This window comes from Palaemon carinicauda, chromosome 6, assembly GCF_036898095.1.
Source record: "Palaemon carinicauda isolate YSFRI2023 chromosome 6, ASM3689809v2, whole genome shotgun sequence".
NCBI classification, from domain to species: Eukaryota; Metazoa; Arthropoda; class Malacostraca; order Decapoda; family Palaemonidae; genus Palaemon; species Palaemon carinicauda.
In genome coordinates, this window is record NC_090730.1 from 21,615,134 (window position 1) to 21,633,158 (window position 18,025).

An 18,025-nucleotide genomic window follows, 5' to 3' on the forward strand; every position below is an offset into this window, starting at 1 on the left:
CTAATGTTTGTAGAAACCAGGTCGTTAATTATAACCAAAGAAGTGGCTTTGTCATATCTGTATAAAAATTGTAAAAGACAATTTGCTTCCAAGGACTCACAAGACCTATTATCATAGCACACTGGACTTTAATTTTTGGAGCATAAAGAGTATGTGAGTCTTTGTCAGAACTACATTCTTTGGCCACGATACATTTGTGAAATGATTAGATGGAAACACGCTCAGAATTATTTCTGATTTGTGCTTAAATAAATTGATAACGGGCTTTAAAATTTCTGGTTCGATTCGATATCCAATTTACTAACCCATCTATTTACTGTGGAAAGGGAAGAAAAGAGTGAAATATTAAACACCAGCTTCCTTGTAAACAAACTGTAAATACCGGAAAACAAAGGCTGTTAAATAAGAGTGTAGGACGATGTGACGTCATCAATCACCGTATGATAGGTCTGTGCAATAGAGGGCATAGTTTGGGTCGCTGATAAGTAGACCTCTCTACTCTATAGACCTTGTCCAACACCTTCTCTTCATCTTCATAGATGTCAGCAACCTCCATATTATCCTCAACATCACTCTCTATCTCCATTAGGAATGAGTTGATGCCATCCAAATCAAAGGAAATTTGCTTACTAGCCATTATTGATGAATACTGCAAAAAAATTAAGAATTGAAAATTAGCATTCGTAGAAAAATGGACCCCGTAGCAATATACATATCTCAGCCAAATCTAATAAACGCTCGTGGTAGGCACACCATCCATCCACACTTTCCAATGATAACAAATTACATAAGTCTCAACACTACTGCACAGTCTAATAAAAAGCAAAAACTTTGATATTTGATTGCTCACCTTGTAAAGTTGTCATTGAGTGGAACCTCGACCCTGGTTAAGTTCAGAAAAGTAAGAAGCAGACGAGCGGGGCTGGAATGGGTCTTGATCCGACCAAGACTGGTAGACTTCTGCTCCGCTGCAGGTCAATCGACCCGAAATCCGCTCGACCAGTCGTGCCTATCCAGGATTAATCTCCTTCTCCATTTCCATTGTTTTGCCTATGTTTAGGAATGTATTAACAATTTCTCATACAAGTGTTTTTCCGTGTGTGAATAATTACAGTGTTGATGTTTCATATACCATGTGAAAGTGGATTCTTTGTATTATCACACTGTGTATGGCAAAATGTAAAAACATTATATAAATGTATATATATACACATACATACTGTGCATATATATATATATATATATATATATATATGTATATATATGTATATATATATATATGTATATATATATATATATATATATATATATATATATATATATATATATGTGTGTGTGTGTGTGTGTGTATTCAAATAAGTCATATATTTTGATAACCCAGACATTAATGTATGAAAATGTAGGGCTTATTTGAATTTAAAAACACATCTAAATGGGCATAATTTATCATATATATATATATATATATATATATATATATATATATATATATATATTCTTAAGAAGCTGGTCTTCATGAGAGTAGAATATTTTATTCACTTGTGTTATTTATATATTTAAGAGATGTATAGCCAGCTTGTAAGGTTAGTTCCACTCACATAGGATTAATTAATGTATGTAAATTAAACTTTCTTTTTGGATGGCAAGGAACTTCAAATCATTCAATTCAATTCCTCATTCCTTTAGTTGTGTTTTCATTGTTTTGTATATGTAAATTTACGACATTTTTAAAGAATTAAATTTTCATTTCACGTAATTTTATTACGAAGTCTTATGTAACTCGTTAAAAGGTATGCAGTTTGACAAACTCTAGATATGTTTCCACGTGGTTGGAAGTTCCAGGAAAACTGTAGACTAAATATTATTTTTTTTTTAATGTTACGAGAGGAGGTAAGCGGAGTTAGCTGAGAGAGTTGTCTCTCAAGCATGGTAATACCCCTTCTTCAAATTGATAAGTTGGCAACCTTACACTGCTAGAGGCATGCTCCACCCCACGAGAATGATTTACAAGAAATTTCTAGAGTGAATTAAGTTAATATATAAGGACCTAGCAATGCATAGGAGATCCAGACCATCCTTTTGAAAGAGCCAATGTCTGCCAGCCCTCTCTCCAGACACTACATAATTCCTCTCAAACATGAATAGTGGTTTCCTCTCAAAACGTAAATAGTGATTTCTTATCAACATATACCAGGTATAGTATTGTTCAAACATTAAGATATTATTGTGTGCCTAAGTAAAAAGTGCAGTGTGTTAATGTTAGTACATTTTATAGCATAAATTTTTGTAACTGGCCCTGTGAGATTAGGTTAATCAGTGAAGTGTATTTATTTTGCTTAACTGTTTGGTAACCATCTGAGCCTAAGGACATAGAAGTAACAATTAAGTATATGTAAGTGTAATTCTGATTTATTTACTATAAGTGATAAGTGTCATTTATTCATTAATTGTCAAAATTAAACATTTTTTATAAAGTAATTTCTAGTGAAACAAGTGATTGTATAATTTTTTATATAGTATAATTTTTTGTCTTAGTCTAAAGTCTACTTCAGATTTAATATTTCAAGTGATTAATTTTGGTGGTAATTTTTTTTTTTTTGGGGGGGGGGAATTTATTACTTTTTATAGGATATATTTATTTTTGTAAAGTGTGTATTATTTTGATCATCAATAACAATTTCAGAACTTTGCTCATATCCCCTAACTAAGAACCGAAGTAAGAGGTTGATTTAAAAATAATTCTTGTGAAAGTAAAGAAATCACCCAGTTTTGTTTTGAGTGTAAAGAGACCGTTTATATATTCAGTGTTCATATAAATTATCGTCTGGGAGTTGCATGTCATTCTCCTATCTCGAAGGTATTTTTCTATTGTGTATTTAATTATGTAATATATAGCATATAATTTTGGGAGCTCGGGAATGTACATATTTCGCTTGTTGTAATAATAATAATAATATATATACATATTATATATATACATATATATATATATATATATATATATATATATATATATATATATATATATATACAATATATATATATATATATGTATATATATATATATATATATATATATATATATATATATATATATATATGTATATATATATATATATATATATATATACAGTATATATATATATATATATATATATATATATATGTTTCATAACCTGAAATTGTCAATGTGGTTTAGTTGTTCATATGTGAGAAACAGTTTTACTCCTTCGAAATAAATTTTTGAGTTAATGGCAAAAGAATGGAATATTCAGTTTATTTTTTTTTCAAATCTGTTAAGTATGATTTTTTTTTTTCAACAAGCATTTGTCTACAAAAGGAATGCTCATATTAGTTCAATTGTAGGTTTGCCAGGGTACCAGCCACCCGTTAATATACTACCGCTAGTACTGGCCAGACAGTACTACATTGGATTCTTCTCTGTGGTTACAGCTCATTTTTCCTTTACCCACATATGCACACACACAGAATAGCCTGACAACACTAAGATTACCAAACAATTCTTCTTCGCTCAAGGGGTTAACTACTGTACTGTAATTGTTCAGTGGCTACATTCCTCTAAATAAGGGTAGAAGAGACTCTTTAGCTATGATAAGCAGCTCTTCTAGGAGAAGGACACTCCAAAATCAAACTATTGTTCTCTAGTCTTGGGTAGTGCCATAGCCTCTGTACCAGGTCTTCCACTGTCTTGCGTTAGAGTTCTCTTGCTGGAGGGTACACTCGGGTACGCTATTCTATCTCCTTCTTTTCCCTTTTGTTTTTTAAAGTTTTTATAGATTCATATATAAAATATTTATTTTAATGCTGTTACTGTTCTTAAAAAGTTTTATTTAATTGTTCATTACTTCTCTCGTAGTTTATTTTTTCCTTATTTCCTTTCCTCGCTGGGCTATTTTCCCTGTTGGAGCTCTCGGGCTTATAGCATCTTGCTTTTCCAACTAAGTCTGTAGCTTAGTAATAATAATGATAATAATAATAATAAAAACGAAGGATAATATTGAATACATCGGGAAGATTTTTAATTTATACATAAATATTGAGGCAATTATGTCTATTTACTCCTTATTAATATCATGCAGAATATATGTCTCATAATCATATACTTTTTTGTAGAAAATATTAGCTGCATTATTCAAAAGCATCGTTAACTGAAATTATTTTTATTTATTTATTTTTTTTTTTTTTGTTCATAAGGCTCTTGATGGTAACCCTGATCAAACTATTTTCCTCCTAACAATTCCCACTAATCTTGAGTGATAGAGACATCGAGACTGATATCATATATTGAATAACCCAAGTTTACTCTGTAAAGATAAGTGAAGATTAAAAAATGAATGAATTTTACATGGGAAAATTACACTGGAATCTGGAACAATAAATCGACTTTTACAAGGTGAATTGTTTGAAGCATCGGCGAAGGTTTTGCTTCAAAAGTATACTTTTGCTCTAAATTTTTCTATAAGGCCTTCAGAAAGAAAAAACATATTTCGATCTTATATTTAAAAGGAATAATGATATAACTGTATATGAAAATTAATAATGATTTATCATTATCATGCCAAGAAAAAAAAGGTTAGCATTCTAAATATATATATATATATATATATATATATATATATATATATATATATATATATATATATTTAAATATTTCTACATTATTCATTTATAAACAATTATGTAGACGTATGCGGCCTTTAGGATTAAAAAAAATGAAAATCTTTCAATTGATTTGTTTATCCTAGGATTCTCCTAGTAGGAGTTCCTCTGAAATATCTTCCTCTGGAGATGTTCATATTGTAGGATGCATTAGAAGAGGGAGAGGGCCAAACATGACTGATATGTTCATATTAGGAATGTGAAATCAAACAACGCTCACCATACATCATGCCAATGTTCTTGAGGTTAATGAGCAACAATACACATATAGTAACATATGTAACAAGCAGGGATGAATACTATTCTCCTGTGCGAGTTGGCAAGGCAAGTGTATGACTGGGAATTTCGCTAAAAGTTTGAGCTGTCAGGTTTCGGGTGTACTGCCAGATTATCTCAGTCATAAGTAATAGGTAGTGGTTGTGGTCTCTACACCTGGAACCTCCACAAGCCATGGTGAGGCTTGCACAGTCTGGGAAACTCCAGTGATCGACCTTTTGACCACATTTTTGAAAAGAAAATTCCCAATTCTTGTGGAATCGCTTTCAACATATTTCCTCCCATTGTTCAACCTCATTCATTAGGTGACTAAGCGTGTATAGTACATCTCGTCTCCCATAGCCTGTTAGATTCTCATTGGCAGTGATATGCCCACATGTTGATTTTGTAATGTGTAGAACAGTTGGTAACAGGAAATTAGCTGACCTATAGTATGCTGATGATGCTGTCCCTATTAGCAGAGCACCATAGGTTTTGTAATGCTGGCTTACCAGAATGCATGATATATCACGTGAGGTTAGGCTCAAGATAAATAGAAGAAAGACAGAGATGATGAGAACGGAATATGCAATGGAAGATGAAATATCATTGGAGGGAAAAAGGGATTAATGTGGTAATATCATTCAAGTATTTAGGAACTTTGATCTCCAATATAGGGTCATTAGAATTGGAGTTTAGTGAAAGATTGAAAAAAGCAAATCAGACTATGGCTAAGTTAAGTCAAATTTGGAAATCAAATCACCTGAAATTACATATAAAAATCAGGCTATATATCAGTTTAGTTAGATCTGTGTGGACATGAGTTGTGGTATGACAATGAAGCAATCTCCAACAGATTTAGTAGATTTGAGAATACAACCCTCAGAAGAATATTGGGAGTTAAATGGCTGGACTAGATTAGAAATGAAACTATAAGAGATTACTTAAATACTACTTGTGGATGAGATCAGGGTGAGGGGTAGATGAAGATAGTTTGGGCATGCTCTTCACACTCCCCAACTGTGCTCCACAAGGCACTAGGAGAGTTGGAAGACCCAGGCCTACATGGCTGAGAACTATGAAGCATGAAGTAGGAGATGAATGTAGTATTGAATTAAAAGCTCAAGATAGAGACGACTGGCAAAATCTAACAAAGGCCCTTTGTGACAATAGGCGTAAGAGGAGATGATGATACCTTACCAATATCTGTTATTACTATTTAACCGGATTTATGGGCACACAATAGTTTAGAATATTTGCAAATCCTATGGCAAAAATGTGAATGAAAATCTGAAGTCTGTAGGTTGTATGCTCTAGGTCAGGGTGGTGCAACTACAGGCCCGCGGGCCAAATGAAGCCCGTGGGGGGATTTTTTTGTGGCCCTCAAACACTGACCTAGTTATGCAGTATGATTTAATGAGTCTAGGTTCTTACAAGAATTTTTATAAAAAAATGTATGAATGTTTTTCATCTTTTGAGTAAACTAAGTTACATTAGCAATGAAAAGTATTATGTAGATATGAACATTACAATGCAAAATGTGTGTATTATTTTGTAATGTATTAATAGAAATATTAGCGATTCATTTGAACACTGTCATTCTCACTCGGTGTTATGACTTATCTTGCACAATGTCTTGATAGGTGACCGGAATTCTTGCCGCATACATTTTTGCCGTAGGACTTTTTGTCACGGACTTTTTGCCGTAGGAATCTTTGCCACTAGGTATTTTTGCCGTAAGGAATTCTTGCCGCAAATTGCATATAACTTTTATAATTTAAAGGTATATGAAAGAGTTGACCTATAAAAAGAAATAAGTATAGTGGCCTACATACATACATCTAATGCGATGGATGGTCTCTGATAATTAGCTCTTACTTATGAAATTTTAAACAAGCAGTTTTAGCCCATACATACACTCCACTGGTCTTTGATAAATAGCTCGTGCTTCCAAAGTTTAAAACAAGTTGTTCCATACCTACTTGCATACATACATACACACATACATCTATGTATGTATTCCTGTGGATATGTGGAATGTTTATGAAAGGACTTTAAATAAGTTACCAAACACCAATAATAGTGTAGAAGGGTTTCATAATGCCTTGCAAAGTTCTGTTACAAATATCCACCCAAATATTTGGCAATTAATTAACCTTTTGAAAAACGAAGAGAGTCTAGCAAAAAAGAAAAGAATTGATATTGAACGTGGCGAAGCATCTCACATGAAGAAAAAGTACAAAGATGTTTATGTACGAATACAAAGAATTGTTTCGAGATATGATTTTCAGCGTAAAGTACACTATTTACGGAGTATTGCAATGAATTTGCACTCATTCTAAACTTAATTAAAGTTTTTTTTTCAAATATTTTGAATTTTAAATAAATAAACCTTCTATATTGTAATACCTTTGTTATTGATTTTATTTTGACAATGATGAATATTTGAATATTTATTGTAACTTCAATTGCTCTTACATTTATTACTTGTTTTAGATAAATAAACTTTCAGTTTTATAATACATTATTATTTTCATACCCTTTTATACTCATAATTTAGATATACTTTATTAATTATACGGCATTCATGTATGTAGTAGAGTGTATGTATGTATGTATGTATGTATGCTAAAAACTGCTTGTTTAAAACTTACTAAGTAAGAGCTAATTAGATGTATGTGTGTATGTATGTATGCAAGTAGGTATGTATACTTCTTGTTTATAAACAACTTGTTTTAAACTTTAGAAGCACGAGCTATTTATCAAAGACCAGTGGAGTATATGTATGGGCTAAAACTGCTTGTTTAAAACTTCATAAATAAGAGCTAATTATCAGAGACCATCCATCACATTAATGTATGTATGTAGGCCACTATACTTATTTCTTTTTATAGGTCAACTCTTTCATATACCTTTAAATTATAAAAGTAATATACAATTTGCGGCAAGAATTCCTTACGGCAAAAATACCTAGTGGCAAAGTTTCCTACGGCAAAAAGTCCGTGACAAAAAGTCCTACGGCGAAAATGTATGCTGCAAGAATTCCTAGAACCGTCTTGATAACAGGATGTCTCCCAAAATAGTGCATAATCGCTTTAATTTTAAATATCTCAACTTCATAATTATTCTCTATGGTAATTAAAGAAATGGTTTATGTATATATATATATATATATATATATATATATATATGTATGTATATATATATATATATATATATATATATATATATATATATATATATATATATGTGTGTGTATATATATAATTTGTTTTGTTATTTAACTGAAAATAATGGAAATTTATATGCATCTAATTGAAACATTAATAGTAGTAGGAGCTCACCAGTCAAAAGGAGGATATGAACTGCCATACTTTCAATTCAAGTATCATATTTTATGATCTAAAACTCCTATTTCTTTTGATCTAAAACTCCTATTTCTTTTATAAATTTCCTGTTACATTGCAGTTACCAAATTATAAAGCTTAGATTATAAATTCAATCACAATTGTATATTTTTATTCTTACAAAAAATCTCTGAAAACGTGTCATAAGACAAATTATTGATGGCACCATTCTTTATATTGAACATACATACCTGGCACAGGGAACACCAATGTTGGATAATTGAAGTTTAAGATTTCCATTGTTTGTTACATTTCACAGATCATCAACTACTACAAGGTTCCATAGGTGATGAATTTGCAGTATTATTTCTTATAAGTAAAACAAACCAAGCTTCTATTGAAAAAATTTAATCCTATGATTATGTCTTGTAAGAAAGATGACAACTCTGTGGATTATCAACTCTTCCTCATTTGCTAGGAGTATGTAAAAGTAATAATTGAAAATGTCTTTATTTGTGATACCCAAGGTAGGAATATTTGTGAATAAAAGACAAGTGCATTTTATGGGAAAATATTATCTATGCTATTACGACTAGCAAATTACGTAAATTCCCGAGCTCCAAAACTCACTTGCTTTATATTACATAATCTGATACATAAGAGAAAACCTTTGAGGTCTGAGAATGATACGCAACTCCCAAACAATAGTACATATGAACACAACATATAAAGGTCTCTTTACGTTACACTCAAAACAAAAACTGGGCGATTACTTTACTTTTAACAGGAACTATTCTTAAATCAACCTCTTACTTCCGTTCTTAGTCAGGCAATACAAGCAAAGCGCTGAAATAAGTATTGGTGATCGAAATAGTACGCACTTTACAAAATTAAATATATTGTATAAGAAAATAACAATTCAAAATTTAACACCAAAAATAAATCACTCAAAATTTAAATGTGAACTAAACCTTAGATTTCAGACAAAATGATACTTCAAAAAATTATAAAATCACTTGTTTCACTAGAAATTAATTTATGAATATATTTTATTTTGACAATTAATGAAAAAAGTTGACACTTAAACACTATAGAAAATAAATCAAAATTACACTTACATATATGTAACTGTTATGTCCTTTGGCTCACATAAGGTTACCTAACGATTAAGCAAAAATAAATACACTCCACTGTTTAACTTGATTACACAGGGCCAGTTACAAAAACTTTACAATATAAATTTACATACATTAACACACTTCACTTTTGAATTAACACACAATAGTATCACCAACGTTTGAACAACACTATGCACGGTATACAGAGAGAAATCACTATACACGTTTGAGAGGAAACACTATTCACGTATGAAATGAAGTATATAGAGGCTTGATAGATGCTGTTGAGAGGACTGGATCTCTCATTCCTAAGCATGGGTTGGTCCTTTATATATATATATATATATATATATATATATATATATATATATATATATATATATATATATAACATCTTAATTCACTCAAGAAACTTCTAGTAAAGCATTCGTTTACCGTGGGGGCATGGCTCTAGTGGTGTCAAGGTTGCAAACTGGTCATTATGAAAGTAGGATACTATCGTTGCTCGATGAGGCAACACTCTCAGCTAACTCCGCTCACCTCCTTTCACAATATTAAAAAAAGAGTAAGTTCTAGTTGAGAACCTTCCTGCAAATTCCAACCACATGGAAACATGATGCAATCTCTAGCTTATCATACAGCATACCTTTTGACAAGTTACACAAGACTTCGTAACAAAACTATGTGAAATAAAAATTTAATTCTTAAAAATAACGTAAATTTACATATACCGAACTGAATGAAAATACAACTAAAGGAATGACGACAGTCTTATATAATTTACATACATTTACTTAATCCTACGTGAGTGGGACCCACCTTACAAGCAGGCTATACATTTCTTAAATACATGAATGAAATAATCTACTCTTATGTAGACCAGCTTCATAAGATAGCTCCCCCCCAAAAGGTTATTTATTCCAGGCCTGAAATGAAATATCTGCAATCATGGTCTCTTTACCTGATATATGCTTTATATTAAGACAATATTGTTGCAAACATAATGACCATCTAGTTAACTTTTGATTACTATTCTTTTTATTAACAAAAGTTAAAGGATTGTGATATGAGTAATCCGTAATTTCTTCACTCTGTGGTCCATTTACACAAACTTCAAACTTCCTTATCGCTGTGATTAGTGCTTACAGTTCCTTTTCAACTGTCAAGTAGGCTCGTTGATGTTTCTTCAGCTTCGACAACATAAAACAGACAGGGTGAAGAATTCCTTCCTTGCCTTCTTGCAATAGGACAGCTCCAATCCCATTATCCGGCGCATCCACTTGGATAAGGAATTTCTTGCTGAAATCCAGTGCTTGCAGTATCGGTTTCGATAAGTTAATGTGTACCTTCCTTTGACTTTTTTCTCTTCCCGGTGTTTCGATAATGTAGGTCAGGTCACTGATCTTCTCCAAAATCTGGAATGGTCCTTGGAAATTGTTAGTGAATCTCCTTATCGGTAAGTAAATCAACACCTGTTGTCCTACCGCAAACTTCCTATTCTTACTTCTCATACCAAACCTTTTCTTCATTTTTACTTGGCTTGTTTTCAGGTTTTCGAGGGAAACCTTTCTTATCTCTCCGATTCTTTTCCTAAAATTCTTGACATATTCTCCATCTGTCTATTCTTGATCTTTCCATTTTACTGACAACATTCTAATCAGTCCTCTTACTTCTCATCCGAACACCATTTCATTCGGGCTACATCCCATGCTTTCTTGATAAGCATTGCATACTCAAATAACATAAAAGCTAGTCCGATGTCCCATTCATTCCCTGTTTCATTGCACTACTTTGTTAACATACTCTTTAGGGTTTGATGAAACCTCTTTAATGCACCTTGGGTCTCCAGGTGATAGGCAGTAGAAAGTTGTCTCACATCCAATAGTTTTATAACGTCCTGAAACAATTTTGACGTGATATTTGTTCCTCGGTCACTATGAACGATTTCCGGAATACCAAACTTGGTAAAAAAAGTCTAGTAACTTCTCGGCGAATATTTTGGCACTGATGTTCCTGATGAGTATGGCTTCTGGGTATCTTGTGACTGGAGACAACAAAATTAACATATATTCGTGGCCTTTCGTTTTTCTTGGTAACAGTCGCACAATGTTGATCATTACCTTGCTGAAGGGTTCTCCTCGTACTTCAAGTAGGTGTAAGGGAGCTTTCTTGATGTAATTGTTAGGCTTTCCAGCCATCTGACAAACGTGACTTGCATGGCAAAACTGGCTCACATCCTTATGCATGCCAAGCCCGAAAAAAAATGTTTCATTATCTTCTCCGTCGTCTTTCTTATTCCCATGTGTCCCGTCTCATACACTACGGCGATTACCTGTCTTCTCAGTGGTGCGAGAATCAATATCTGATGTTAAATGCCCCATTCGGAATTACCAGGGACATCGGCGGGTCTATGCTTCCTCATAAGCAACCCATCCTTGAGGTAATAACAGGTGGGAAACTGCTGCACCTCCATCTCCTCCACCACATGATTCAATAATTCCGTTGACGTCGCATCCTTTCGTTACAATCCATTCAACCTTTTCCAACTCACTCAACCTACTTCTAATGCTGAGTTTTCTATTTCTTCCAAGTCCATTGCTTCCTTGTCTTCCTGTTTATTTGTCTGTCGTTCCTCTCCTCTCGGGCTCTTTCAAGAGCTCATCTCTTGCGTACTGTCTTGGGAAACCTCTTCTTCCGTGAAAAAATGTTCCAAATTCATTATTCCTTCAGTTTCTCTGTCTTCTGCAGCCACTTTCTTTGTCATACTCCTAGTCATTACACAACTAGGAGACAGATACGGGTAGTCCTTCTCGAGTTCAGTCGTAGGACTATACTTGAGTGGGTTCTTCGTTACAATGGGACAAGGCACAAACAGCGCTCCACCAAACTCATTTCCCAGTAGGACTCCTACTCCTTCGACAGCCAATGAATCCTTTACCTTAAAATCAAAATGACCTCTCACCAACATGCTTGACAGTTTCAAACAGCAAATAAGAGCAACTTCCTTTCCTCATATTCCCTTCAAAATACCGAATGCCCTGTGAGAGACTGTTCCACCAACGGGTGTACACGTTGTGTCACCACATTATGATTACATCCCGTGTCGCGCAATATCTTGACTGGGATCTGCTCGCTCCCATACAGAGCAGCTAATATGGCTTTATAAATATATGGTTCAAAGGCATCCATGCTGTTTGGGGTTGTACTATTCGTCGTGTAAACGTTAACTGGTTTATTTTCCTCGTCAACCCTTCCCATTTGATTCTTCGTCTTCGTATTCTGTGGAGTTGAATTATCCTTAACCACTTGGGCGACTGCTTTTGGTTGGTTCGACCAACATTCCTTACTGATAAGGCCTTTTTTGCCACACATATGAGATGTTATTAATCTTCTGCACGTCTTTCACAACACCTGAAGGAGGACGATTCGACGATTGCTGCTGTGGTACTATCACATTCTGCTTTGGAATAGCACCAGTAGTACTTCTGCTGTAACTATTGAACTTATTCCCATAGTTATTACTGAACTGGTTTCCATGGTTTGGCGAATACTTGAAATTTGGTCGGAACGGCAATTGAAACTTCATACCTGAGGGGTGTTTACGACGAATAATATTAAAATTTCACTCAGTAAAGTGATTCTATCAAGTTTATTCACCTCTCTCTCTCTCTCTCTCTCTCTCTCTCTCAAGTACGTTCGAATACGTTCAGGATTTCCTTGTCAATATTGTTCCAGCACTAACAGTTCTTCTAATTCAGCCATCTCTCTCACTTTGGCAGCCTCTATCCATCTCTTAAAACATCGTCGTACCCGATAAGCGTAATCCAGGAAAGTCATTTTCTCATCCCCGCAAATTTCAGAATCTTTCATTATAGTATTCAGGGGTCATCTGATACAATTGCAGCACGCTACTCTTAACTTCTTGATACTCCTTCCTCTGGTCTTGAGACACGGCAAGATATGCACTGCGACCTATTCTAGTAACGACACTGCAATACCACAGGAAATTTATCATCTGGCCATTCCATCGTCTACGTGACCATTTCAAAAGGATCCAAGAACTAGGAAGCTTCTTCCGTGAATTTCGGAATTAACCTCTGTGCATTCGCCACATTAAACACAGGATCGTGCATAGCAGGGGTCACACCTGTTTGAGTTGATGACCTTGCACGAGCATTCAAAAGTTTCAATTCTCTGGCATGTCTTGCAATTTCTCTTGCTTCTTCTCCTCTCATTCTTCCCATCTTCCCATTTTTCTTGGCTCCTCTCTCTCTTTTTCTTCCCATCTTGCATTTTCTCTTGCATGTCTTGCAATTTCTCGTGGTTCTTCTTTCCGTTCTGCCATCATCTTCAGCTTAATCAAATTCTCCTCCAATGCAGTTAGTCTAATCTTAGCCTCTACATTCATTTCTGCTTTCATTCCTTCAGTTTATCGGTCACCTGATACTTGCTTTTTTACAAATTCTGCTCCAGGCTTCTCCAAAAGGTTGCGAGCTGCTGCGGTATCTTCTGGCAACTTTCCTGAGTTTATGAATGCTTCTAAGGCTAGACACTTGATTCGGGCCTCAATCATTCCATTAGTTGCATGGCCACCACATGTCATTAAAATAGCGAGTCACTGAGCTTTAGTTACGTTAGCTTCCGACAATTCCTGAACAATTGGATTTTCCAAAAACTCCTGTACACTTAATTGAGCCATCTTGTACTTTACAATAATTATACCTCGCCAAAAAATGTATCTTATCAATTCACAGAATCCTATCATCACTAAACTGATCAAACCTTTAATCAAAACACAGCCCTGTTATCACCAATATTTAGAACAGACTCGCTCGATCCCAGGGTCTGAGCACCCAAAAATATATATTACAACTAGCGAATTATATGAATTCCCTAGTTCCATAACTTACCTGCTTTATATTACATAATCTGATATTATTATTATTATTATTACTATCCAAGCTACAACCCTAGTTGGAAAAGCAAGATGCTATAAGCCCAGGGGCTCCAACAGGGAAAAATAGCCCAGTGAGGAAAGGAAATAAAGAAATAAATAAATGAAGAGAACAAATTAACAATAAATCATTCTAAAAACAGTAACAACATCAAAACAGACATGTCATATATAAACTATTAACAGCATCAAAAACAAATATATCATAAATAAACTATAAAAAGACTAATGTCCGCCTGGTCAACAAAATAGCATTTGCCCCAACTTTGAACTTTTGAAGTTCTACTGATTCAACCACCCGATTAGGAAGATCATTCCACAACTTGGTAACAGCTGGAATAAAACTTCTAGAGTACTGCGTAGTATTGAGCCTTGTGATGGAGAAGGCCTGGCTATTAGAATTAACTGCCTGCCTAGTATTACGAACAGGATAGAATTGTCCAGGGAGATCTGAATGTAAAGGATGGTCAAGAGAAAACCTCCGAGCTCTGAGAATAATACGCAATACCTGGACAATTATATAAATGAAAATGGAATATATAAAGGTCTCTTTACGTTACACTCAAAACAAAAACTGGGCTATTACTTTACTTTTAACGGGAACTATTCTTAAATCAACCTCTTACTTTGGTTCTTAGTCAAGGGATACGAGCAAAGCACTGAAATAAGTATTGGTGATCGAAATAATACACACTTTACAAAAATAAATATATTCTATAAAAAATAACAATTAAAGATTTAACACAAAATTAAATCACTTAAAATTTAAATCTGAAATAAACCTTAGCTTGAGACAAAATGATACTTCAAAAATTATAAAATCACTTTTTTCACAAGAAATTAGTTTATGAATATATTTAATTTTGACAAGTAATGATAAAAGTTGACACATAAACACTGTAGAAATAATTACATAGGGCCAGTTACAAAAACTTTACAATATAAATTTACTTTCATTAACACACTTTGCTTATGAATTAACACAATAATATCACCAGCATTTGAACAACACTATACACGGTAGACGCTGAAGAGAAATCACTTACCTTACTATTCACATTTGAGAAGAATTACGTAGTGGCTGGATAGATGCTGGCGAGAGGACTGTCGGACGTGGGCTCTTTCTGAAGGTCAGGCTGGCTCTCGCGTTCCTAAGCATAGGTCAGTTCTATATATATATATATATATATATATATATATATATATATATATATATATATATATATATATATATATATCATCCTAATTCACTCTAGAAACTTCTAGTAAAACATTCGCTTATGGGGGGCCATGGCTCTAGCGGCGTCAAGGTTCCCAGCTGGGCATTATGGAAGTAGGGTCTCAGCTAACTACGCCCACCTCCTCTCACAGTATAAAAAAAAAAAAAAAAAAAAAAGGAGTAAGTTTTAGTCGAGAACGTTCCTGCAACATCCAACAAGTGTGTCATACAACATACCTTTTAACAAGTTACAAAAGATTTCGTAGCAAAACTACGTGAAATAAAATAAAAATTTAATTCTTTGAGGGGATCGTCCGCTATAGTGTTTTGACTTAACAACTATCAAGAATCAAAAATCGTATTATTGTTTCTATGTATGCAGAAACATATCGTACATGCTCTCCAGAGGTTTTCTGCCAATTATTTCTACAAATAATGAAGATAAAGCAGTCTTTAAATTGTGACGTCATCTTTACTGCATCTTCTGCGATTTTATTCACTTATATCTCGAAATCTCGTCTGTCTGGCAGAGATGGAAGGCATTGGTAGAGGATAGTCGAACGCAAACTACGAACTATGAGAAGAACAGCCAGAGTTTCCAAAGATGTATAAAAGTAACGTCGCATGTGTTTGTTTACTTGTATTTCGTATGGACATTGTGTTTTCACAACATGATCGTGAACTTTATAGCAAGGCTAATGTTACCTATGGTCAAAGAAAGAATAAAAGTAATCGGAGAACAACAAAAAGAAGCAAAAAGAGAGGAAAACATGAAATAGAGTACAAAGCTGGAACATTCTAACTAAAACTTTGGCAACAATGAGAGGCCGCTGGCAACTCATGACATCCTTACACCATGAGTATTAGTAAACTTAGGGTTTGAATGCCTCGTCTAGGGAGCCTTCATGTTGGAATAAACAATAAAAGTACAGAGTAATGTTATCTTGATTTTCTTAAGAAAAAAAGCTAAAATTTATAGCAAATTTTTGGGAGCTCATAACTCAAAAACATACTTATTCTCACTTAGGTACATTTTTCTCATTTATTTATTGTTCGATTTTAGAGAAAAAGATATAATTAATATGAGGAATAAAAATGCTAAACTCTGGTCTGAGGAATTATTATTTTAAGGTTACTGGCAAATATAAAGATTTTTCAAAGTTTAAAAAAAGAAAAATATATAAATACCAATAAAATCAAATAAAATTAATCTAGAAAAAATTCCTCAGACCAATATTTTCACAATCTAAATAGCAATAAGCATGACAAATAATATTTAATTCAATGCCGTATTTTTTAAGAAAAATCGAAAAAGCCGAAGTTATGTTTTTTCTTTTTCATAAAAAATATATTAATGGTCAGATTCAAATAGAATTTATAAAGAATCAGCAGAGTAGCAATACAAACAACATATGGTAAAATTATAGGAATCCAATGATATTTGCCGATTTTGGCTTCTGTGGCGGACGATCCCCTTAAAATAACGTAATTTTACAGATACGGAACTGAATGAAAATACAACTAAAGGAATGACGACAGTTTTATGTAATTTACATACATCAACTTAATCTTACGTGAATGGGACCCACCATACGAGCTGGCTATACAACTCTTAAATACACTAATTAAATACTTGAATAAAATAATCTACTGATATGTAGACCAGCTTCGAAACAATACATTTTGAGCTATTATACCTTTGGACAGTAATCAAGTAGATGTAATTTTCTTTTAAGATATCACTCCTTACACACAAGACAACCTTGACAATAGATAAAGTCCAGAGTCGTTTCAAATTTAGTTGGTTTAATTCAAGAGTTTTGTAATCTAATCTCTGTCTCACAGACTGATCTTGGCCCCCTGGATTTTTTTATCTGTAAGTGTGTTATTGTGGATGAGTGTTTTTAGAGAGCTTAATCATACATTGTTTTACATTCCACAAATTGTGTTTGGGGATTTTCATTTTCAATTCTTGTCAATAATAGAACTTCCGGTCTAGAAATTATGCAGTACAGCTTGTAAACAAATCTACCAGCATTATATATATTTCTGCACCTATGAAACTTGGAGTGAAGTTGCTGCTATACTGAATTGAAGAATAAAAATAATTGGCTTCTCTCATGGTACATATGGAATCGAATCACTATTTGTCAGTTCCACCAAATATGTGTAAACTTTAGGATTTGCTTAACATATGTAGCACTGTTCTTCATGATTCTGAATATCTGACAACACTTTGTAAAACCTTTGATACAAATTGATCTTCATGAGATGGTGGACACTGCAAAATATACCATTAGATGATGATCAAAACCAAAGGTCAGCTTGTTTGGTTTGCTATAAATCCTGAGATCATGATGTCAGTGCCACATTCTTCAAATTTCTTCCAGCCATGGATAAAATGCAGTTTTCGAGGGGATGTCCAAAATAAAGTTGGGAGCTTTAGCTCACT